The sequence below is a fragment of the Aphelocoma coerulescens genome, chromosome 7 (genome assembly GCF_041296385.1).
Source record: "Aphelocoma coerulescens isolate FSJ_1873_10779 chromosome 7, UR_Acoe_1.0, whole genome shotgun sequence".
Lineage (NCBI taxonomy): Eukaryota > Metazoa > Chordata > Aves > Passeriformes > Corvidae > Aphelocoma > Aphelocoma coerulescens.
This window is the reverse complement of record NC_091021.1, coordinates 7,651,918-7,678,620: the sequence shown is the minus strand read 5'-3', so window position 1 is coordinate 7,678,620 and position 26,703 is coordinate 7,651,918.

The following is a 26,703-nucleotide window of genomic DNA, read 5'->3' as shown; positions in this document are numbered from 1 at the left end:
CCAAGAGGACTATAAATTTCACCTTATATTTATTCTGGTAGAGCAAAATTCTTTGCAGTTGTATTGGTACAAATATTTATACTAGTGTCAAGACAATTATACCTCCATTTCATTGAACAAAATTACTTCTTTCTTTTTTTTTTCAAGTTATCTAAAGCAAAACTATCCAATAGGGGAAAAAAATGAAATATAGGAATGATACAGACCCTGAAAAAAGAAAAAAAGGGGTGGTTTTGAATTACTTGTGAGGGGAATAAGTTACATAACAAGCAATCTGTTGATTTTAATTCAATTATCTTAGTTAAAGAGTACACTTGCACTAGCAACTATTCAATATGCTTAAACTGAGAAAAAAGAAAAATTAAAACTACAAGATGGAGATGTTTCTTCAAAAGTAAACTTGCCTCTTAGCAAGGTAAAACCCAACAAATTAAAGAAATACAGTGCTTATCATTCAAGGTTATAATGCTGTCAAGGTAGAAGCCTTCACTAAAATCACAGCATAGCTGGATCTTTCTCCCTACAGCACACCTTTTAAAATTGTTAACAGTGAGTTCCCACACTCTGAGCACTGATGAGTTTCATAAAGCAAATAAAACTCTCAATTTCAACTGTCCATTAGAGCTATTACTCAGACCTCATTCAGCACCTACAGCTTCTTGCAGCTGTGGAAGGACCAAGATGAGCAATAACACCAAGGAGCCAGACTCCTACCCATGTATAGATGATACTGTACCCTGCTTGTTGGAGATTTGCCTACCTAAAATCCATCAGGTGCCATATGCTGGACCCAGAGTTACATCACTGGGGATGGCTGATGCTGGCATCTCACCCATAAAAAAATCCCAGCAAGGCTACCTTGAATCAGACTGAAGAGAGGAAAAAAGATAACAAATGCCAAACCAAACCAAGAACTTCTAGCCAAGTTAAGTTTCTTGCTTGCCTACAAGGGCAAAAAATCACCACATTTTAGGAGCTTAATGACAGAAGAGTGAAACTGCAGGGTTTTAAACCTACAGAATCCAAAGGAAAGCATTGGCATTTAGGGGCTCATCTTCATGAAGGGTAAAGTGGTGATGCTTCAGACATCTTGCAGTCCAGCTAGTCATCCTTAAGCCCTAACTTACAGCTCAAACTGGCCAGCCTCTCACTGACACAGACCAGCACTCAGCCTAGCACAAGCCTGCACTCCACATAACCTCATCCTGCATAGTGCAGACACTGCTTTGTATCACTGCTTCTCTTAGCAATTATCATCTCTGCTATCACACAGGTAAATTTGAATCAAGGCCATAGCAAAAGCACATAGCAAGTTATAAAATTAACTAAAAGAGAAGTGTTGCCTCTAAGGCTGAGGTACTACTCAAAAGCAGGGCCAAAATCAACACATTTAGCCTTACTTCATGTTTCCTGACCCCCAGCCCTCTCTTCCTGGGATCAAAGCCATTGTCTTAGCCCCAGTTCCATCTCTTCCCTTGGCAGTGGGCCCTGATTGCTTGATAGATCCCAGCTGCTTTGATCTCTCCTCTTAACTCCCTCCTCCCCAGTACTCCAGCACTAATAACACAGATGGGGATGGTTGTTACTTGCACGTGTGACAAACCTGGTCCCAAGTATCCTTTTAATAAACAGAAGATAAATAAATGTCATAGCAAAAGAATTCAGGAAAACTTTCAGAATATTTTTGTGTAATTGGAACCTTCTAAGCTCTGAGATGGAAACATCTCTGAGAAGCAGCATTTTACATAAATTTGGGTACAGGGAGCACATATTGGCTTAATCCAGCAGCCAGAATTTTCTGGAGCAGCTATTTTCCCCAGTCCTCCCCTCGGTGTTATTATTAATAACAGAGATGGCTTGTCTAGCCCTCTCCTTACTTCACTGTCCTTCCTCTGGCAATTGTGAGAGAGACAGAGAGAGAGGCAAGAGGCAGAGGGAGGATTTCTTGTTTCTGTTATCATGGCTTAACGGGTAGTTTGAGATTCATAGCAACATAAACAGGCGGAAAACCAAGAACAAATTACACACACAAACTAACTTAGGCTCTAGAATTGAGAGCTGCTTAGTATGTGTCATGTGGAGGGGCAGAACACAATGCAAGTTACCTTCCAGCTGATTTGCAGACAGCAGTGGATCATCGTCCTAGGGATGAATAAGTCTGGATCACATTTCCTATTTACTGCAGAACTATATGCTATGCTCTGCTACTGACTACAGTGGGGTTACACAGGTTTGAAAGACAGTGATTTGGGCACAAACATGGTATTAATTACACCAGCTTTTGGCAGCTCTGGTCCTGCTGCTGCCCAAGAAGAATGATTTCCACAAGCCTCCCTATTACATAAATCACTGAGTAGGTGCTTGGGGCTGGACAATCCATGCAGAAATACAGACTGGTTTTTCATCTCTCCAACTTTTCCTCTATGACACTTTTCCTTTGAAATTTGAAAGAATGGAAACTACTGTTGCAAATTCCTTTCCAAGTTAAAAGGTTCAAGCATTAAATTTTTTTTTTACCATGAAATTTAATTTTCTTCTTAAAACCTGGATTAAAAGTGACAAGTATACTGAACTCATGAAAATCATACCCTGTTGGGGAGATATTAAAAACCATATGTAACATTGCCTCTTAAATCCAGAACTCAAGTCATGGGAACCAGATCCTCAGTAAGATTTGAAATGCACATGACATATGCAGGGCTCAGCAGTAACAAATATTTCCCATAGTCTGTTATGGGACTGGTATTGCACTTGGGTCCTCTTGTGAGCTCCGAAATGGACTGTTCAGGACAATGAATTTATCAGACCTGCCTGTGCACAAAAGCTACAAAATTTTTTCAAGTTTTCTTCAACTATTTTGAGAGACCTTGGACTATCATGGAGTTCTTGAAAGGACTAGAAGCCAGCTTAGAAGTACCCATAGGAATGGGTAAAAAGATGCAGTTGGTGAAAATTGAATTCACCTTGCACTTTTTCATCTGTTCTGGCATAAGAAACAGTGACTTCCATAAACAGTGCTATTATCAGTCTGTACTTGCACAGAAGATCTTCAATAACATCAGGAGAACTCTCAACAGGACCAGAGACAATACAGCAGTACATGCACTTCCATTTATTCCAAGTGCTTCTTTCTGGAGACAGCTCCAGAGGGGTGAATATTTCAGTGTGAAGAATAGTTATCAGGAAGCAACAAGATTTTAAAGATGATAAATTTTGACCGTGACATCTCAAAGATCAGGTGCTTAGTAGCGTAGTTCTAATGTTCATTAGATGACACATCAGCATTTGCACTACTGAAGAAGGAAGATCAGGTAGATCTATTCTGCCCACTAATATAATAAAATGTATTTATGGACAGTTACATACTTTGCAATAGGGCAAGCTTAGAAATTCAACTGCCTACCACAAAACAATTAATTTAATTCTCTTGGGATTCTACTGGCTTTCAATTCTGGCTTTTGCCCTATAATGTTCTGATGTTGTTATCTATTATTGTAGAAGTTAGACTAAAAATATTCTTTTTTTCTCTTTCATTCTGATAGCAAGTTATACCGACATATGGAATCAAAAGGTCTCATTTCACCCTTACCCAAGGCCAGCAGATTTTTTTTTTTTTTAAAATAGGCATTGCAAATACATGATCTGCCATCTTGACCCACATACATGAGGGGCAACCAAGTTTCAGAGTCTGATTTATTGGAGCAGCTCTTACAGCATTATATTATTATGAACTTCTTGTTAGACAGCTTACTGCAGTAAGCCTTGGTGTCAGCTGAAAAGGGATATCTGGAACTGTAAGGTTTCACTGGAAAGTAAGGAAATCTGCATGACAAGAAATTTATTTCTGGCAATATGGATTCTCAGACAAAAAAAGTTCAGCTGTCACCACAGAGTATAAACAAGTACAAGGAGTGGTGAAAAGAAAGTCAACTTACTATACATGAAGTAACCTAAAATGACCTTCACACCTTACCAGTATAGAAGTCTGCTGTTTACAGACAGTTCAACTCCTCCTCACCCAAACTGAGTAATGGCTGCTACAAAAGCTTGACCTCCCTGCAGCACAGGGCCCTGCACACCTTGGTATTTGCCCTTCCATTGCACAGTAAGTCTTACAGAATTACAAAATACAAATCAAGATTAAGGCTCGTAAGAACAGGACTCACGTCAGCATCCTGTACATGGAGTTACTTAAAATCAACCACAGGAAGTATTAAGTGGTTTAAATCCTACTCTTGTCACAAGTTCCTCCTCTCACTAAAGATTCACAGATGAGTCCTATTGAGGGTGAGATCTAACATGTATTCTGTACAAAATTCTTGGATAAATAGTCCTTCTCTCAAATTTGGTTCTGCATTTCCTCCTTACTGAATTAAATACAAAGCAAATGACTCATAAATATATAATGTATTTCAGCAAAGTATGGTACTGGCTGTTGCTGAGTCTTTGGGAGAAAGCATTAAAATGGGTGGGGCATTTTAAGGTCAAATCAGTTTTGTGTTTTTTGAAATACACAAAATGCACTTATATTTGCTTTTAAAACCTTAGGATTGATATGAATATGAAATAACATTATAGCAGTGGAAATGTTTAAAAACACTTTATAATTGCAATTGGATTTTTCTTAAACAATTATAAATGAAATTATATAGCCACACTGGGAGGTAATTTATAATTTACCATAAAACCACAAATGAGAACTCCCAACAGAGAATTTTCAGTCCACAAAGACACTGATGGATTACAGTTTATAGCCTAAACAAAAAAAGTTGCTAATTAATCAGATATACAAACAAGTATGACTGATTTTCATGGACTAATCTGTACATTATAAAATTACTGGATATAACTTTGTAAGCCAAATGAAAAAGTTACAGATAAGTCTAGAGTGCAGGGAAGTGGCTATTCTAGCAACTTCTTTTATATAAGACAATACAGAGCCTATCCAAATATCATGTTACTGGAAAAGTGTACCACGGTAAACCCTAGAGATGAAGTAATAGGGTGAGTGAGCCAAGGTTTCTCTTTCCTAGCCTGCTTTAAGTGATGTTTTTGTCACAGATGTACCTAATGACACACACTATTGGAGTGAATATGGAAAAATCTTTGCAAAGAAATGTTATACTTTTATTTTCCTTGCCAGGCATAAATTGATTCCATATAGTGTTACCACAAGTCCTGTGAATACTCTGTTCTGTGCAGAAACATACTTCGGTGGCACAGATATTCTGTGTTCAAGTTCTAGTTTTGCTGGTTTTATTCAATATTAAAACTACTCTTTGGTGCTTGAACTCTTATTAGAGGCATAGAGTTTGTATGACTAAAGATGAAGGCTTAGCTTGTACCACTAGAAAAGCTTGTAGAAAAGGAAAAATGCAACAAAATAACCAAACTTTTTTCCCCTTTCAGCGAAGCTCTTGTTCAAAGTGCATGTCAATTCTGTTTTCACACAAAGATATTGAAATCAGGGTCAAAAACTTAGACCTTGGTTGTTTTGTGTTTGGGGTGTTTTTTTTGTCACTAAGTTGAGTTAAAATGCCTCCTTGGCTTTCCTGTGTGCTCAAAGGGTGCTGCAATGGTTTGTTTTCCCCTTCCTTTTGCCTCCAGGTCCCATATAATTGATTCTGACCAAGTGTTAGCAGTTACATCCAACTCCCAGAAGTTTTTCCTGAACTACAGTTATTCCTGGTGATTCATACGTCTGAGAATCTTTCTGAAAAATAAACTATTGGAACCTTTAAAAAAATTAACTTGGCTCTTCTAATGCACAGGATCTTTCGAAGAGATTGCAGGGAAGGGAGAAATGTAAGGGAAGTGGAGGGCTGGCCCTTGTGCTTGTGGAATCCTGGCATTGGGAAAGCAGTTGTCTTTATCTGCTTCCACTGGGGACAGATGCAGAAAGCCAAGGGCAACTTACCTCCCAGATGCAGTGTCTAAGGCGTGTAAACGCATCAAAGAGGTCTCCTCTTTTCCAATAGAACAGAGTCCAACTTCATTGCTGCTTCTTGAGAGTGAAGGGGAAATGTAAAATAAAAACTAGAGGTGCAGAAGGCTTGCACTCTTATCTAAACTGGTCAGTACCTTCCTGATAAATATTTGTAAGTGCTTTTCCTTTGCCTCATAGGTATTCAGTCTCTTCCACACTAAGTAAGGTTTTAAGCAGGGCAATAATCAATAAAAATTCAAAAGACCTACTGCTAAGCTTGTTGCTGGCTCACTCACAGAGGTTAGCAAGCTGTCTAATCTGTTCCTAGTTCTGTTTATTCACCTGGAAAATTTAGCAGCAAGTCATAATTAGTGTTTATAAAGCACTCTGAAAAAACCCATATAATTACTTCCTTATTAAAAGCCTGTATGATTTGTTTGACTCTCTACACCACCAGTACCCTTGTGTGTCCTCCTAACTCAAGGATGTCCTTCTAATCCAAATACTTCAGTTTCTGAAAGACTTACATTGTTGCTTTTCTGATCCCTTTTAATCCTCTACTTTCTCTGGGATTTGATATTCTCCATGCTATATTGTATATTGGCCTTAAAAAAGGTGAGAACCTACATTTATTCCCTCAAATGCCAAAGTCTAAATATTGGGATTTTCAGAGGATAAAAATAGAATTTGCACCTGATTCACATTCACAGCAGAAATATATCAAGTAGAAAACAAACTTCTACTCCCTGAGGAGGGGCTTGCTTTCCCAAGGGAGGAACTGGCAACTGATTTGAAGATTATTGATTTGAATCAAGAGCTCTCAAGCTTCAGGAGAAGTCAGGTTTGGGAATAACAGGAAAAACTGAGTTCAGTGAGTCCTTTACTGAGAATAACTCTTTTTCTTATCTCCTGATACAAACTCTGTCATCTTTCATAACCTTGTAGAGTTCCCACTGGCTGGAATTGTGAATCTGCTCTGTATAAGAGCCACTTCAACAGCCAAGAGCTTTCTCAGTAATAGCTTTCAGCCCCTGCTCTTCCTGTAGCATGCACTGAAGGGAATGAGTTCCCTTCTCTTACAGTCATTAGAACTTCATGACCTGTCCTAGATTTGCATTACCCAGGCTTGCTCTCCCTGTTCCCTGGAAGTTTGAGCAAATCTGCCTTCAGATCTCAGTATTTATAGGAGTACATATTGATTGAAGACAAAAGGAAATTAGGCAATAAGTTTTGCCTTTCATTAGTTAGTTGGAGAATATCTGTGTGCATTCAGATAGACAAATGTATAAAAGGCAGACTAGCAACTACTTGTCTGCTCACTTTGCCTCAATACTCCTGAGCCTTCTTTTGGCTGTGCTTGGATTCTTGAACTGTTTGTGCACACTCTGAACAGAGATTCTTTTTCTGTCTTTCTGACCGTTTGGGTCAGTGCTCTTCCGCTCTCCTGGGCACTGTGTGCTCTCCCTCTGAGTCTTTATGTCCTAGCAATTAGACATTATGTCTTTGTTTCTCCACTAGGGAAATTCCATTGTTCCGACTCCTGGCTCTAGGGAGGATGGGGAAAGACTAAGTTTTCCTCTCTTTTCTTTTTTTTTCTTTTTTCCCCCCCTTCTTTTTGTCTTAAGCACATTTATTCAGTGTTAAGAACTGACTGGTTCAGGGATGTGCCTGTAAATGCTCTCCTGCTCCTTAGCTCCCACACACTTAGGGAATCTTCTGTATTATTTCTGTTTTGTTTCCATCTTAACAGAAAACTCAGTTACAAACAGTAATAACTAAACTAAACCAAACCATCTTCTCTCGCCCATGCAGTGAATCACCAGGACTTTCCATAATAATAAGATGAATAAGCACATTCTTTAGGCTTTTAATAGTCGACTATACTTCACAGAAAAAGGGAGCTTTGACACTACTTCTGGACCTAGAATCTTCTCCCCCTGCAAGCTTTTTGCTCTGTGGATGATAAAGGGGTTATGCACTTTTCCATCAAAACTGAATGTTGTACAGCTTGGTCTTATGAGTCAACACAGCTTTTTAACTAAGCTGCCCTGTAAGCAAGATAGCATCTGCAAGATGAAAATGAGAAACAGCTGTATCAGAGGACAAAATAAAACCTTGTTTAGAAACTGTGTGGAAATGCATATGGTGACACAGGGGTATTCCAAAAACTACACCAGCCTCCTGAAAATTGAAGGCCACTATCTCTTTCATTAATTTTGTGCTGTTTTGAAGCGAAATGTGGTACATGATCAAACTGATCTGTCCATAGGATAGACATAGCATGCAGTGAAAGCTCACAGTGCTGTAGAAATCCAGAAGTTCTCTCTCTCTGGCAGGACTTTACAGGGATTTCAGTGTACTATTTCATATCACTGGAAAAAATGACAAGTGGAAATGTAAAGCTTGCTTAAAAAAGGTTTTTTCAGTGTAACTGTAGAACTCAATATACTTCTGCTTTTCATAATGTGGTATTTCCCCCAAACTGTGAGATGATTTTGCTTTGTAACTCAGTTCAAGCACTTTAGACAAATGCAATTTCTATACCAATCAGAAGAAAGGAACAGAATCTATCAATTTACGCACTTAAACTATATATGAGAAGTTGTTGTTTTATTATGTATACCAACATTCTGTAAATGAACAAGGAATCAGTGAAATTCAAGTCCCAACACAACATACTCTTTGCTGTCAAGAGCAATGAGTGGTGTCATTAAGACTGCAGCGAGTCATGAGGGGAAATCATGTCGCTGGGATACAGAAACTGATATTTCATATGGATTTGAGAGTGAGGCCTGCTCTCAAACCTTTTCAATTTTGAAAACAAGCTTGAGGAATTACCAAAGTCCAGGGGAGGGAGGCAGAGCCCCTGTTAGGACTAATCAATGATGCTGCCTGATTTCTAAGGCATGGAATGATTGCAAGACACCCTAGAAATACCTAAAGACGGGTCATTTCATCAGTGCCACCTCAGAATGTGGTAATTTAAAAAAACAGTGTGCCACATAAGGAGGTACCACAAACTACCTGTTATTTTGTGCTCATATTTCTATGTCTTACATTTATGGTGGGTCAGTCTGGGGCACACCAAATTTTCTAAGTATCAATCTTGCACCTCATTGTTAGATGCTGTTTACTTCCAGTTTCAGATAATGCATAAAGTTGTTAATGGAGGCAAAATATTAACTGCTTTTGTTTCTAAATATTCATTCTTAACTGCACATATGCATTCTAGTTCAGTCCTATTTATTCATATTCCTTGTCCTTGTGATTTTTATGATCCAGACAATTTAGACTGGGAGCAGAATTTAAAAAAGGTACAACGTGAAATAGATTGCAAAATAATGTACTCTCTAATGTACTCCATAGAGCTATACTGTGCCTATAATAAGCATAGATAAATTCATATTGATGTATCACGCTTAGCACAGAGGTAAGTGGGCATGTAATTAACTCATTTATTTCATGTCTCTTCACCTAGTAATACTGTAATTATTTTTCTTAAGCAATCAAGTTATTACAGCACAATTTAATTTCAACCTAGTGTATGATTTACTGTACCAGATCTTGTAATACTGTGAATGCAAAGAAGTTTCTCCTACCTGTCTTCTTCAGCCTCCCCAACATCTGCCCCATTTCAGCAGGTGAAATGAAGCCACCTGACATGCCCCTTTCAAAGTCAGACTGAGAAAAGGCCTGGAATGTGCAGATGCATGATTAACCCTTTGCTATTGAGAGGACGTAATAATAGTTGATTAAAAAGAGCAGCTATACAGCCCTTGGGAAATCTATCTTTAAACTGAGAAAGTAAAAGAAGCCTAGGACTAACTTTACTGGATTTTGGCTTAAACCTTTGCTCCATATTAAATCTGCTCCTGAGAGCTCAGATTTTCATCTGACAGGTAGAGTTGCTATTTTCCCCAAAGACATCTTGGACATGTGCTGGATATTAAAATGGAACATAAAGCCCAGCTACTGAAGCTTGTTGTACTCTCATTGGATGTTTTTGCTGGGTAGCTGTGTGACATATAAAATGATGAGAGAATGAAGACCAGAGATCCTTCAAGGTCATCTTGGCTGGATGCTTTTCTGTGCCCAAGGAATTTGGCAGGTTGCAGAAAATCCTGTCACATGTGTTTCTCAACATGTAAATTGAGTACTTTCCCCTTAGAAATCTAAGCCATTGTGCCTGTGCGGTTAAGGAAACTCTGCTATGTCCTCAGGAGCATGAAGTTATGTGAAAGGACTCTTCCCTTACTGTGTGGCAGAGACCTTCATTCAAGAGGAGCATTGCAGAAATGTTTGAGAGAACAGGACCAGTCAGTATCAATCTCACGAACACTTAATTCAAACAGCAAGATGACTGCTGTACATTTTCATTGTCTGAGAAAACACCTTATCCTGCAAATGCTCTCTTTCTGCCTTACAAACAAATGTCAATTTTATTTCAGTTGCTGCCTGCACAAATCAGTTTAATCTACAATGCAGTTGAAGACAGGTGTCAAAACTGGTCTGTGTCATCAAGGATATAATTTTCTCTTGTGCCTTTGCAAAAACACATAAAAAAACCCCTAAGATTCCTCTTTATTTGTATGTAAAAAAATGCTGGTGATGTTTCATGTTTCATATTCCGTTCCTGTAACAGACAGCTGCTCAAGAATCCTTTCTTTTACTGTGAGAGGTAAGAATGCTATCTGTCTCATTACAGTTTCAGAATTCCACTTCAAGAGGTTAGAAAACTCATAATTCATGTGGCTGGCAGCAGCCTAGTTTTCATCCTTGTATTGCTATGCAAAAATTTTATTCATGTGGCACAGCTCACCCCCCACCCTGTGGAGTCTTGCATCATTCTATGTTCTGTGAAATCCATAAGGAAAATGTAATTTGTTTGTTTGCACTTGCCTCACCCCCGGCAGCAGCTCTATGGAATCAAGTGAATGAAGTATAAGATTACCTATGTCCTGGATAGAAACCAGAAAGGATGGTGTCAGTCATGGCAGTGCAACACCACCCTGAGAAATAATATAAAACTCACTGCCACTGAATGTACAGTGTCTGTGGCAGATCCTCGAGTCATCCCCCATGTGCAGTGAAGGCATGAGCATATCAGACAATCATTTAGTCTAGAAAAGACCTTCAAGATCATCAAGTCCAAAATCAATATGCAGAACTACAGGCAAGCCACAGGTGAACCCAGTGTTGCTCAGAGCCATACTTCGAAAGTGCAAATCTATTCTTTTAAAAAACCCTGCACTACCTGAGACAATGAGGTGCTCTGGTGTTGCACTGTTTGGTTCATTTGTGGAAGTCTGGGTAATAATTCTGCATTCTATTGACTTTATGGGAGGCAGTCCACAAATAAGTTAATAATTCTGTATTTTCGGCAGCATCTGACAAGATAACAGTAATAAAAGTACAGGTCACCATGGGAAATTGGTTTTTGATGGGCAAGCTCAATCCTCCAAATAGAATGAAATAGCAATCAAATATATGATGTTATAATGAAATGTATAAGCAAAAAGAACTAAATGGGAGTTGGAAAGGCAACTTCTTCACATGTGATTTTAACCCTTGACTTTGACACCTTGCAACCTCATTGCAATATACTTTTAAAATACAGTGTGTGATTCTAAAATTTTTTTTTCCTATCTGATACGACGTTATTCTTTTTAAAGAACAGGCGTAGGTACAAAGGTAGATGGCAAAATCCAAAGAAATATCTTCATGCTCCTTCATGTTTAGCAAACTAAAAAAAGAAATTATAAATTGTAATTAATCCATTGATTTGTTAAGAAGAAATTATTGTACTTTTTTTCCTTTTAAATGTGGTAGCCTCCATGTTTCAGCTAATTGCACAGGAATGGGTATAACAATACTGCCTACTTGAACAATACTCAATATAGATTTAGAGCAGTACAAATTGGTTCAGCAAATGAAGTATTTTCCTGACAAAGATGATTTAGAAATGGGAATCACTGGAAATAAGAAAGGAAATTCAGTTACAAGCTGGAAAACAGCTCTTCTCCCACTTTCAGTGAAGGGGTGAGCACCTTAGCTGGCTGCTACATAGAACATTCCCTCTTTTCAAATACCGTCTCACAGTTACAAATGTGATTTCTTGTTTAAATTAGGGAAGAAGGATGACAGTGTAGTTGCCCAAATTGCAACATTTAAAAATACCAGGATATTTTGCTAGAAAGGTATTGTGAAAGTTTGATTATCTCTTCAAGTCACATGCTTCCATGCATAAAAGCAGCAGGAAATATACTCCATTTAGCTGGCCCCTGGGGGTTGTGACTACAGGCATAGTAGTAGAAAGAAAAGACAGCATGCTTCATATACCTGCATAAAAGGAACTGGCATTTTTCAGGCTGACAAAATGTCCCTGTGTGCCAGCCAACAGATGTGGCCAGATTTATGATGGAGAGTGTGCTAAAGTTTAGAGAGGGATGGAATAAATTACTCTGTTGTTCCAGCAACTGAGAAACAGCAAAAAAAGTTGTGTTTATGTCACGTTTTTCTCCTGATGCTGCTCCCAAAATGATACACTCTATAAACACTCTATTACTAAATTGATGAGCCTATCATTAATTCTGTTGCAGCTCAAGTCCATGAATACTAACCTTTTCTGTTTCAGAGCCAGGTATTTATGTATTTTGTCTCTTCATAAACCTGGAGCGCTTCTTATGTCAAGAATCTTACTTTTATACCAAAACTGCTTTGATTCCTCTCCACATCTGCCAGGTTAAAGATTAAATTTATGCAGAGGTTTGGTAATGCAAAAGTGTTAAACAGTGACTTCCAATAAAAAGGAACTATGCCTAAACCCTTTCCTTTTTCTATATCTATCATAAGTAATTGACAGTATTTACTACTTGGCATACAGGTTTTATTTTCTTTTGAGTGGGATTAACCAGTATTTACTAGGGTAACTCATCCTGGAATACCACACAGAGATTTTAGCTTTATCAGGCAACAAGTAACAGTTAATGAGATCTTTAAGCAGATCGCATGTCCCTTCTTCCTCTTGAGAACCTGAAAATCAAAGCAGAATATTTTTCTATGGATGTCTTCAGATTATTTACTCCTGGCGTGTCTTCCTGCTTCAAGGGACTATGAGTTTTTGGAAAGGGAAATAAGGTTCTCCTTATGGAAAGCTTGATGCCATTGTTACTAGTCCTTGGAGTTGAGTGGACAGATTTCCAACAATTAAACACTTCTGTATCGTGTAATAAGAAAGATGAAAATGTATTCCCCGTTTCAGGAGTACTGCACTCACAGCTTCACGGGAGGGAAGCACAATGTGGTACAGTATAGCACTCCTTCCCACGCAGTGTTTCTGGCTTCTGTGACATAAACCCTCTATGTTCAGCACTCCCCCATGTTAGAACTTGGCCAGGCACTCAGTTGTTCAAGATTTATACCCATTTTGTTCCTGGGGACAGCACCAGTCATCTTGGTTGGCTGAGTGCAGGTTTCTGAGAAATTCTCTGTGTATCCAGTTAAATGGATGTCATGCTGGATTTTTTTCTGTGAGGAAAAAAAGAGTATTCAGGCATAAAGATTCTGTTCTGTAGGGTATGACATGCACAGATATATTTAGGACAAGGCCATTCCATTTCTTTAAATATGAAGGCGTGGTCATTTTTCAGCCACAAACTTAATCTTATTTTCTAACTTTTTCTCTAAGTGAACATTATCTTTTTGCTGGTTCTCTTAAGCTTGAATTCTACTCTGAAACATCCTGTAGTACAGTCTGATTTTTGCTCTTTTTACCATGTCTGAGTCAGGGCTCAGTTGTCCCAATAAAAGGTAAAAGAGGATGATAAATTCCCACATGATTAGTCATAAAATGAGCAGTCCAAAGACTGTTTTTATTGAGTCAAAAACTAACATATTCCGATCAAAAAAGTGAAACGCTGCTGTCACCTACCTCTGCCAGCAAACTAATTGTTTGAATGAGGACAACTTTTCACTTTAGCCTCAAGATTACAACTAAGTCTTATCCCTACAGCAGGATCTAATCTGGTCTGATTGTTCTATATGGGTCTCTAATTCTATCATAGATCCCTTAATGACTTGTTTGTTGAGTATTTTTCCACATTTTGCAAAGCAGTTGTAAACCTTAACAATCTTAATTTTTATCTCAGCTGCGCAATGCAACTGATTCCACATTTTCTTTGAAATTGACTAATGACATTGATGAAATTTTTCTTTTCCTTCAGATGTATGACTATCATAAAGTTTACAGCAAAAAAAAAAAGGTGAGTTAGAGAGCAATCACATGAGGAGCACTGATGCCTTACTGAAAGTAAATAAAATATAAAATAAAATTTCTTCAGGGCAACTTGCATTGGATATTCAGTTGCCCTATCTTCTTCCTCTGAATTTAAGTTCCACACTGTACAACTCATAGCCTCCAAACTACCCAAAATGCAAATTCTATTGCACTTAACTTTGCTTTCCTCTTGTACCTGATTGTAAGCTATTCAAACTCTAACTCAGATCCGCCCACACTCCAACTCAATTTAACATAAATTATGCAGAATGCCTGCAGAAACGAGGTACAATTGTTCCAGTTTCCCTGCTTTGAATATGCATTTGAATGAACATATTCAAGTAAAATGTTACTACTGCTGTCTGTCCAAATATGTGTGAAAAATTCACTATTTTTAATATTACTTCATGACTGAAAAATCTTTGAATTCCTGCCAATTAGTTGAAGTCTTTGTCAATGCATGCCAATTATTTGGCATAAATTAGGTTTTGCCTCATTTTAGGTGAACGAGGCAGACTGTACTTCAGCAGCAGGGAACAAAGCTTTCAAGGACACGCCAAAGAACTGCTTCTAATTTGTAAAAGGAGGTAGGGCTTCATGAAAATTACTTTGAGATACACTTGAAAATGCATAAAATCTACCAGCTTTAATTTGTGTCAGCAATTTTTGACTGACATTTCAGAGCATATATTTTGACATCTTTTGACCTACTAACTCAGAACATTCTGATGCATTATGAAAAAAGAACATTTTCATTTGACTTTTTCAGAAAGCCTGGGCAATACTAACAATAAAAAAGTAAACATGATTCTTGTTTCAGTTGCTGAATGAAAAATGATAAGTTAAATTAAAACTATCCATCATCATTCCTTGAAATGTTTACACTTTTTACTTTGTGTCAAAAACACAGCGCACTGAAAAGCTGACAGTTTAGTTAAATGTCATGCACAGTTTAAATATTATCCAGGAAAAGTTTAAATTTAGGATTAGATGGGTAAATTTCTCTTATGTTAGTGATTATGTATACACCATGTCTTAAATATGAAAAAGCAAATAAAGTCTGATTGGTTTATTGTAGCCAATATTATATATATTCCAGTCATATCTCATAAACTTCTTGGGCCTAAAGTATCAATTTAAAAACTGATAAATATCACTAATTTTCATTCTTTGGGATTTAGGGCTCTGTACTAGCCTAATCATAAAAATGCAGCTTAAAGTAATGAAAATTAGCTGCTAATAAATTGAATATTAACAAGAAGGATTTTATGCCTGGACAATGTGCTGAAGAAACTGCCGGGTGATTTAGGCTGCTGAAAATGTAGTGATTGAGATTTTCTTGAAGTCTAGATCTGGGTATTTCTGGTATGTACAAAAACTACAATCCATCCTGTGATTTAAAAAAAAAAAGAACAAAGAAAAAGAAGAGAGGCAAACATGCTATTGACCTGAGCACACAACTACTGTAGCATCAGAAACAGTTCAGGGGAAGAAAGAGAATAGATACCAGTATTCTGTGGGAAGAAGAGACTTTGTCCCCTTAGACCAAAGACAAAAACCACCTTCACTTTGCTTTTGAAGAACCCCACCTATATGTCTGTGGCACACACAAGCAGCATCTGAATCATCCACGTTGACCAATTTTAGTCATCTGCAACTTGGATCTCTTCCCAGTTTTCTCTTGTGAGGAGTGCCCAGCACACAGATTCCACATGGAGCTCATTGAGTCAGGGTTTCGGGGAGGGGGAAAAAAGGAGCAATATTAAAATGTTATCTTGTCCACCTGACTGACTCTGACTCACAACTGCAATGTAATTTAGACAGTTCAAAACGTGGACCACATTTCAGCCCGTGCAAGAGGATTATAGTGCCACTCCATACATCTGCAGTAATGCAAAGGTTGAGCATTCAGCATGTTCCTCCAGCCTTTATCCTTGGCTCCACTCTCTGTTGGTGGAGCCTAGAAGGGCTTCCCCAGGGAGCAGCCTGCAGCTGTCTTGCAGAGATCCTATGCCAAGGCAATTTTCCTTCAGCAGGAAGCAGGTTTTGGAAATACCTTATATATCCTCAGCCTTCTACTCATTAGGAAGACGCTGGAACAGAATTGGGGTGTTACTCAGTCACTCTAACCACACTGTTTCCCTTAGTACTGTACTAATGGGTAACACTTTAGCACTGACTTGGAAAGGTGATTGACATTTATTGAATTGCCAGTGCTATTTCCCCTGCAGTTTTGTCTCTAAATGTGTTTTCCTGTCAACCTATAGCCTCTTGCTATAGCTTGACAGATTTGAGGAGATTATAATCTTGAGTGTAGAGGCTGAATAATATCCTGTATGAATGACATCCTATATGCAGCACAACTATATATAACTACTAAATTAATTACTGGAAAGTACATGCTTTTTCTTAATTTCTTCTCCAACAATCATTACGTACAGAGTAATCATCAAGAAAGGACTTAGTACAAATCACAGATTACTTGAACAATTTCCTTAATATTTTTCTATTTCCTTTTCTGTGTTAAGACAAAATACTGTAGAGTAGATCAATGATCAAGAGGTTGAAAGTGTCAGTGATGTGCCTAGACTAGAATGTGAAGTAATGGGTGTACCCACAACACTCAATGGAACATTGTACAGAGACCCCTGAACATGGATAACCAAGCTGATGTGACATTTCGTGACTTCACTAAAATATTAATGATCTTTCCTAACAGGGTATCTTTACAGGTACATCTTTATTTTTGAAATAGACCAATTATAGTTCTTGGCTCTACAAAGCAAGTGTGGAGTGACTGGCTTGGCCTTCTCTTCCACAACTTCAGTTCCTGTGTTTTCCTGCTGAAGTGCCCAAGATCATTCCCTAGCTTCTTAAACTGCTATAGTTATATTGAAGAGATTACAAGAAAGCATACATCATTCATAGATACACTTTTTTTTTTTTTAACTGGATATATTTCATGTAATTTAGGAAACAATAAAAGCGTAGGCACCTTTTTATAAAGCAAAACGAACAAAACTATCAAAGCACTTCTTTGTACAGTGACTAACAGTGACTTATCCATTATGAATTCCTATGCAAGAAGTATTAGAGACTGGACTTCAGCATGTTTCACCACAGTAATGCATCACCACCTTTTCACTGTTTCTCAAAGACTCCTGTTCTGGTGTACTTCAACTGAAAACAGAATAAAATACTTTCCCCAAAATCAAAATTCCAGAATGTTTCTCCAGGGCTTTAAAACTCTTTAGAAAATGAGTTATCCACACATGTTCCATCATACAGCAGTGTCAGAACACAGAATGAATGTCCATATCTCAAGCAGAGCAGCAAGGTACCAGAACATCCCCCAACCTCAACATGCCCCTGAAGCCAGGTGTTTCCACTTGTATCTGAGGCATGTGAGGCAAAGTCCAGTTAATCTCATAAAATAGTAATGATCTTGTTCCATTTGAATCTAATGCTTATGAAAAACCTTCCCTTGTTCTAGTTTGGTATTAGTTTCAAGGAAAGATAGCTCTTCACCGTCTGCAATTAATACACTTGTGAGGGGTTCCTCATATCCCACTAATATCCCACTAATGAGGGTTGAATGACAGAAGCATTTCAGTGCACATACTTTGGAAAGTAGTTTTCCTCTCTTCATGTTGATAATCTCAGCCAGATATCAAAAGGTTGTTAGGACTGATTTATTTTTTCCCTCCTTGCCACACTTATGGGTATTATTAAAGAAAGTAAAAGCAAAATTCTGCTATGTCATTTGTCCTGCACCTATCCACTTCCTATACTGCTTCCTTCCAAGGCAGGGAACATTATGAGTTCATGGCTTTTGCTTTGAGTCCAGCAGGAGATATTCTGATGCAGCTTTTCTGGGAATCTATTCATGGCAGACTGAATTAAGCTGGGCTAAAACCTGTTTGGAAAAAAGTTTTTCCTGTCTTGAGAAAATGAACCCAGCCGCTTCCTCCCAAATGCTGCATTTGGAGGCTGGAACTATAAGTATTGAATGGTATGCAGTGTGTGTAGGAATATTTAGGCCTTAGTGTATTTTTGGATATTGGTCCTTGGTAACAGACTGGGAGCTCCCATTGATGCTGCAGGTTGCCAAGTCATACTCTGCAGTGGCACTAGGCTGTGATGGGTTTTGCATTACCCGTAAAAGCACTGCTGGAAGATACACCACACTGCTGGCTAGCAGCGTGATTTCTGCAAACACCAATTCAGAAATGGAGCAAACCTCCAAGCATGCCAGCACTCCCCCTTCCTCCCTGAATTCCTATTTTATCTCCAGTAACAGGAGTATACTCACTTCACATATCTGAATTTCTGCTGCTCCTAGCATGTGCTTTCTGTGCACCACTCATGGAAGCCAAGAGATTCTAGGCACAGGGACACAATGCTGCTTCTACCCATTTCCAGATCTCTCTGCCATTTTACTGCTCACAAACAAGCAAAACCATAGCCACCCATTTTCAGGGAAGATGGGTCCTGTGCCTTTGATGGAAGGCAATGCAGACAGAAACACTTTGGCCACGGCCTTGAGAGGAGTGCAGGAGCCAGTGCTGTGCTACTGCACCACAGCATGCTATTGCTACCCAGATTCCTCCCTGTACTTCCTTACTTCCTCTTTCTCAGGACAATGAAACGAGATAAGTTCGTCTGTGGGCTGTGAGCAACGCTTGCACCAGGCAGAAACAACAACAGAGCTGAAATTTAGGGGGTCATGAACAAAACAAGAGCATGACCAGAGCACTCAAAGGCTTGGAACTCTCCCCTCCTTCCAGCAGCAGCGATGCGCACCTGGGAAGGCAGCTCACCAGCAGCAGGAACCATACTGCCTCCAGCTGGAGTAATTTCTGCTGTCAAGTCAAGCAATGTCAATTTTTCAAAGGACTTATGACCTGTTGGAAAGGGAAATAAGGTTTTCCTTGTGGAAAACTTGATGCTGCTATTACTAGTTTCTGGAGTTAAGTGGATAGATTTCCAAACAATTAAACACTTCTGCATCCAGTGGTGAAAAAGGCTCTCCCTTCCAAAATGTGTTCTTAGTTTCAGGAATACTGTACTCACAGTTTCACAGAAGAAAAGCATTATGTGGTTCAACATAGGGCTTCTTCTCACAGAGTGTTTTCAATATTTTCACTGTGTTAAAACTGCTTTTCCTTTATCTTTATGAATTCAGAGACATATTGCAATCTCTGTAGTTAACTTTACCTATTTCCCACCCGTGCAGTTCAGCATAGTTGAAATGCTTAAAAGCTTCGCTCCATAGCTTCTGTGAAAGTTATTCCTCACTTGTCTTAATTTCTGAGGAATTTGGGATTCCTTCTCCAACAGTTATTGATATAGAATGAGGAAGAGAATGAGAATGAGAATGAGAATGAGAATGAGAATGAGAATGAGAATGAGAAAACTATGTGTCTTCCAGGAAACATTCAGCTTTTGAGATCAACACAGAAAGCTAAAACAAGTTCTTCAGATACTGGCACCAAAGCAGAGGTGTGGAGGAATGCCACAATAAAGAATTTATTACCTTGGGCTTCCACAACATATGTTCCTGTACAGCAGCAATTTTGTGTGGTGATGAGAAAGACATAAAGAAACAGCACAGAGATGAACATAATTTTTTTATTATATAAAAAGGGTATACAAAGTTTCTGTTGAGTGAACCTAGGGCTAAAACTGTCAGCCTTTCTTCTTCCTGGAATCTATTTACTGTCATGGGAAGAAATAGTGGAGGGACAGGAAGTAGAGTTATAAATGATGGCCAAAGCCTGGCTCAAAGACCATTGCAGTAAACAGAAAGATGAAGTCCTGCTGCCTCAGCAGGTATCTACTCAAAACAGGATCTGCAAGTCCTCATAGCATTGGGTCAGATCCATGATGGAAACCCAAACAGTAAATGCAGCTTGAAACCACATCTTCCAAACAATCACAAGAGCTAGATATGTTATAAACAGTAAAGAAAAATAGAAATTATACAATCAAAAGGAGTGTTAGCATCAATCATTTCTTCATTTTAGCCTGACTTGCGGGAAATGCATAGAGTCCAAAACCAAATGCCATTTTGCATTTGTTTTCTATTCCAGGCCTAATTTAATATTCTTTCTTTAAAGGAAGGACAAAGCAATTTCATTTTAATCACTGATCCTATATACGATAGAAGGGTACATATGTACTAATAAAGCCTGGCACAATTATAACCCTATTTAGAAGTTTTATTAGGAATAAAGGTTTTAACAGGTTTTCTACCTGGGAATCCTGGAGCTTCTGGTTATACTGAGGTTACATCCTGAAACAGAGGTTTGTGGCCCACATTCCTGCAGCTCAGCACAGCAAAAGCCTGCCCACCCATTTTAGAAGTGGTGTGGCAAATCCATTCTTCTCTTTTGGATTCAGAACAAAGTACGCCACTTTTGCTTTTCTTATTATTATTTTTACCGTTCTGCATTGTATGAATGCCAGATATAGATTGTCTGTATGGTTAATCTAACTGTGCTTGGTTCATGTTATTATTAAAGCTGCCTTCCTTTCTGTCACTTTTGGACAGCTGGCAGACATGAGTAAGCAAATAATTCTGCTTATGGAAAAACTACTTTTATGGTTATTTATAACTTACAGTCTCTGATACAGTGAGTCAAGTATTCGAGACATGGTAGCACAGTCTAACTGATCTGGTGCATGCTGTTCTGGATGAACTCCTCATTTACCCTGTCTGTCCTGTCTCTTGTAGTGAAGAAGTCATTAAGATGGACTGAAAATAACTGAATACAGGGATGGGGTACATAATGCATTTGGGAATTGAGTCCTGTTGAATTCTTGTCCTTTCTCTTATGAAATCTTTATTTATAAATGCAAGTACAGCATCAAATGAAAGAAGAAAGAATCTTCCAAACCACTCCCAAAACTCAAGGCCTGACACTAAGTCTCCTTACTGGGTAATAGGAAGCATCATTTCAAATCCCCATATTGGGAGGAAAGTTTATAAATAAGTTCATGAGATAGTTTCAAGATGAGAGAAAAACTTCTAGTTATTTAAAACAGATGAAATTCAAAGAATTTGCTCAACTGTAGCCACATAATTCATGCCAGTTTTACTTACCCACACTGACTCGGGAGGAGAAAGTAAATGCCAGTTATTCATCATGTGCCTTGGATAGTTTAGAACTTGCTTCCATGTAAATTCAGAGCTTGTCAGGATGCACATTTGCTCTGACAGGCACTTGCTCTTTTTTCAGCAGAGCTACTAGAAGAATCTTTTTATTTTATCATCTGTGTAAACCTACCACAGATGTAAAACAAAAAATGTGCAAGAACATTTTTAGTTGATTAGGCCCACTGAGCCAAAAGGGTTTTCTTGGTGTGAAACAGGGGAGAGTTCAAGAGAAGCCCCCTTGGAGGTCAGAAATGGAAATAAGAACAGAGGAGGATTGAGGTGTGGGAGGAGGCCCAGGTCTGCAGTGCCACACTGCATTTCATTTCAGTAATTGCTGAAAGCTGGGTAACATGGACTGAGGGAATAATTAGGGGATAACTTAATTCTTTTCTGAACTCAATGAAAAATTTTAACTTGACTTGCATCCATTTACTTGCTTAATTTTGGAATATTGGGCCAAATCCAGCTAAGATCTTGGCACATCACATCATGCTGCTGGGATATAATAAATAACAAGGATGCAAGTCCTGAGGAAAATAATTTCTCATCACGCTCTGTATATGCACAAAAGCAGAGCTGGGTGCCAAGCTTATGGTAGAAGTACAACTGTCTTTTACTTCCAAACTCCTGCTTCCTTCTTTGCAACTTCAGAGAGCTCTGCTAATCTTTGAAACCTTTCTGTCAGCTTTTTCATTTTCTGGGTATTCTGAAGTTTTCTTTCTACTTTTGCTCAGATTTACCCTACACAATACCATGGGGATGTTCAAAACAAAGCTCAAGAAAGAAGACCACATATTATAAGAAGTTCTGGCTTTCAAAGAACTACGGAGCTTAAAAGAATTGGAAAGATCCTGAACAGAACATGGCCCTAGAAGTGCATGAAGCTAGATCATTTGACACTGATAACCTGTGACTTTGCAGATTCTAAGCATAACTCAAGCCATTAAACAGTCCCATAAAATGGTTAAATGTGGAAGATTACTGTGAGTAATGCAGCATTACAGAGTATAGTATTAAAAACAGAAAAGAAAAAAAAAAAGAAAACCCTAAAAAACTTTTCCAGACTAAAAAAGGAATAGCATGAAAAGTGGCATGTCATAGACAGTGAGCCATAAAGCTCTCAGAAGTATTTGCATAAAGCAAATAGGAAATATTTTCCCTTTGTGGAAGAGACAGTGATATCTAGCCACATATAGTTTAATACTGAACACTTCAGTCAGCTCCAACACTATCCTCACTGCGAAGTAACAAGCTAGAGGGGCCCATAGAGATCATCATGGCAAATTTAGCATGTCAGAAGATACACTTAGGAACTGTAACCCTAATCTGCTAGCAAATCCTTAAAATCATTAACCACTTTGTTAAAAAAAAAAAAGTTGTAAAGCTTTCTCAATGGCTTGCAGCATAAGGCCTGATAACAAAGCATTGCATTCATAAATATACACGAGTCTTTAAACACATGCCTCAGATGTATTTCCACATCACACAGCTAACTATCACCTCTTAATTTTAGGGTAAACAGGCATTTACTAGTTTTCTTTATGGGATTTTGATTGTCTCCACAGCCCATAACAATATTAAGTCGTTCCAAATGAAAATCATTTGATTTGCATTGCCCTCAATGCCTTTGGGTTTTTCTAGAGGAAACATCCTTTTCTGTTTTGGCTTGTCTACAGATATTTATTTTTTATTTTAGGGAAGAGGTTTTATTGGAGATATTGGAGATGGAAAGGACTTAATTAGTCACTTAGGACTGACTTACTCACAACCATAGTCTTTCAGTCCAGCCCATTATCAAGTGGCCTTGGTTCTTGCTGTATTTCCCCATGTTGCTGTCTCCTGATATTCAGAACAGGGAAGTTCCCCTGTGATTTACAACAGAGTCTCCTTTCTCAGCTTTTTCCTTCTGTCCTTTGACATTGACCATTTGTCCCTTACTCTCGTATGCATGGTTTCATCTTCCAAAAAATGTTATTTCATGTATTCAGCTTCATTTCTTCTTTTTCTGATAGAAGTGTTAACAGTGTACCCCTTTCCTTGTATGGACAGATTGCTGTTTGGGAAGTAACACCAAACAGCACTTGCCTGAGACTCTATCATGCAACGAGGATACTTGTGTAGACCCTTACATTAGGGATTAGACAAGACTGAGGCCTGCCCTACTGTATATGAGGCAAATGGTTATAGATGAATTGATTAGCTGTCTTTCTCTTCAATGCTCTACTGTTTTAACTAATCCCTGGTTTGTAAAATGCTTGGCATTAAAAACCCCCTTGCTCCTTGAGCAGAAATTTAAAATGGTATCCAAGCTAAAACCAGCAGTTTCTACCTTTCCCTTCATTAGTGACCTTACACATGAAATAATTTGGATTTCAGACTGAATTGAGGGTAAGATAATGGCTTTGTTTTTGTGTTATCGATTACTCCTTTTCCATTAAGTTTTCAACTATGGTGTGTGTTCAATTTGTTCTTCCTTTTGCACGTATGTTTTAAAAATCCCTGCTATGTTTTCTTTCCAAATGACATAATTACTTCATGATGTCTTTACTTTTCTCTTGTTATTTTTGCTGGAAACAGTGAAAATGTACTTAAACAGATCTTTGGCAGACATATATCTCATACTGACCCAATTTATAGCATCTGCCTTGCAACTTTGTGTACCATCATTTGCCAAACATTCTGTAACTGCAAAATAATAAGAAAATAATAGTGAAGTGTTCCTACCCTTTCATGCTCTCTGTTCTGTATCCCACATGTCCCACAGAGCCTACATAATGAAATGTTTGCTAGGTTGTTGGGTCAGTACGGAGGAACAGAGTAAAAGCCGTGCTGGAATTACTCACTGAGTAGAGCTCATGGCTCCCCAGGCCAAGGTTCCTGCTGTTAAACACACTGTGCTGCATCTGCTACTAAGCAAAGCTGGAGAAGAGTAGCCATTAAAGCTGAAAAGTTTAATGGCAGAACAGAATATCCTTCCACAAAAGTGAAAAACAAAAGGGAAACAGAAAACATTTGTATAAAATGGTACCTAAACAAACTATTTGGATCATGTTTAGCTTTGAGTTATGCCTATGTTGTTTTCCTCTGAATTTTAGCACACTGCAATTAGCACTGGGGGTTTTTTTTTGACTTCTAAACCTGTATTTGTGAACAGCAAGGGTCCAATTCAGTTTGGTGTACTTGGATTACGACATAGATGGCACTTCTTCTAAAGCCTTACAGTGAATTTCGGACCTTTAAAATAACAAATTGGAGAAATATTCACTGAACTTTAAAACTATTCTTTTCTTTTTACCTCCAACTTTGGAAGGCTAATGTAAAATGAATTAGTACATTTCTTTCTGACAGCTGTAGATAGAATATTTCTTTCATTCCTCTTCTCTTCCTCTTCTACCTTCCCAGAGACAGGTTGATTTTATATTGAAATATGCAGAAGAGAATTGAAGAATTACATCCCGTTTGTTTCTGAGAACTGAATCCTTCATCTCAGCTGTTAGATTTGTTTTGTGTCTTTTTTTTTCTAGTATAGCTTCCTCCTCAATGGTTTCTGTAACTTTTCCAGTACAAAACATGTTAGCCAGATTCTCAAGAACTTCTTCATTTCCCTAGACATTCTGCAGCATGGCTATTTTTGCTGGGGCATGTTAAAAATAATGGTCTATGTGGCCGCAAACAGGAATGACCTAGTTTAAGACTCAAATTAATTCTTTGGAGGATATCACTTGTCCTTATTTTGAGGGATACACTCACTGCATAATTTATGAGAACCAACTATGTGGAAGAAGTAGGGAGATGCAAAAACATGATAGGAAAATTCAATAGCAGAAAACATCTTTTCAAATGGACAAGCTGTATGGTGTGCAAACCTAATCATACCTTGGCTTTCTTGTTCAATATACGTCTATTTTTCAGAAGGATGAGTTGCAAGATGCAAATCAAAGTACAGCATAAGCTTATAGAACCACAGAGGCATGAATGTTAGACCTACAACTTTCATATGGATATATCAGATTCCTTAGTGTTTCATTTAACAGAAACTGTTTTCCCATCTAAATTGTATCAAAGTTTCACAGCACACGTTTAGCAACTCAAACACTCATATAGGATGTAAAATACTTGTATAATTTTAATGGTTTTGGTGTTCTAAGTTAGCTGAGTCATAACAGGTGTGGAGAGGTCAGAGCAGTAGGGCCATTAAATCAAAATGAAATCATCAGGTTTCCCTGACTACATAGAAAAAAAAATAGCATTTTATGTCATGGACCTGGGCCTAAATAAATGTACTTTTCTCTTTCTGCATGACTTGGATCTGCAGCTGACCAACTTGTCACAGAAGCCAAGATATGGTGGGAGAAGTTGGCGTCTTGCAGCTCTCCAACACATACTGTATATCATCTCTGTCCCAAAATTGTCCTCTCAGAATAATCTGGCACCTCCCACAACCAGGAATTGTGAAGAAGGACATGCATAATCCATTTTATTATCAGCATATTTTTCACCCTGTCTTCAGATTTTGTTTCTGTGCACAACTGTGTCTTAGAAGTCCCAGCCCCACAGCAGATCAACTGCTTTCATTGGTGTTGTATCTCCTCAGTCTTTGGAGCACTCTAAGTAGATCAGTGAAGAATGGGTGAGAAGATGTACAAAATAAAGGTTTCCCACCCACAGATACTTGGTCATGGCCATTCAAAGATACACCATCTGATAACTACTGACGAAATGGATTTGTCATTTTATGACAATCAGAATAGGGAAACTGGTTTCTCCAGAGCTAAGATTCTGAAATATTTTGAAATAAGTTTTACTCCATTAAAGTAACTAAGCATTTGAATTTATTGCCTGAGTGAAACCACCCTTTAAAAATCCCTGGGTACAAAGAGGAATATTATCTGCTTGGTGAGGATGGATAAAATGTGCAGAATATGTTACATGCATTTTTAAAAATAAAAAACCCCACAGTTATGAAGAAAAAAATTGGCTTATTACTTAATTTGAATAGCTTTCTAATTTTAACCTATGAAAACACTCTGCACTGAGACTAGAGAAATACTATAGGACTTCTGAAAATGAACAGAACACAAAAATTGACATGAATATATCCTACAGCATATATTAAACTTTATTAAAGAAAAAGTGGTGAAAACTTCTGGGAAAAAGGAATTGTGTTCTGCCTTAGTTATGGTTTGGAATTAATGAGCAGCCATAGCTATTAGTGCCTTTGCCTTTAGAGCTGGAGACTCCCCACGCTCACCATACAGTTATTTCTGCTGTACACCTGAGGTCTGGGAGGCTGAAAAAACCCCAGGGCTAACACACCTCCCTTCATTCCAGAATGCACTGCAG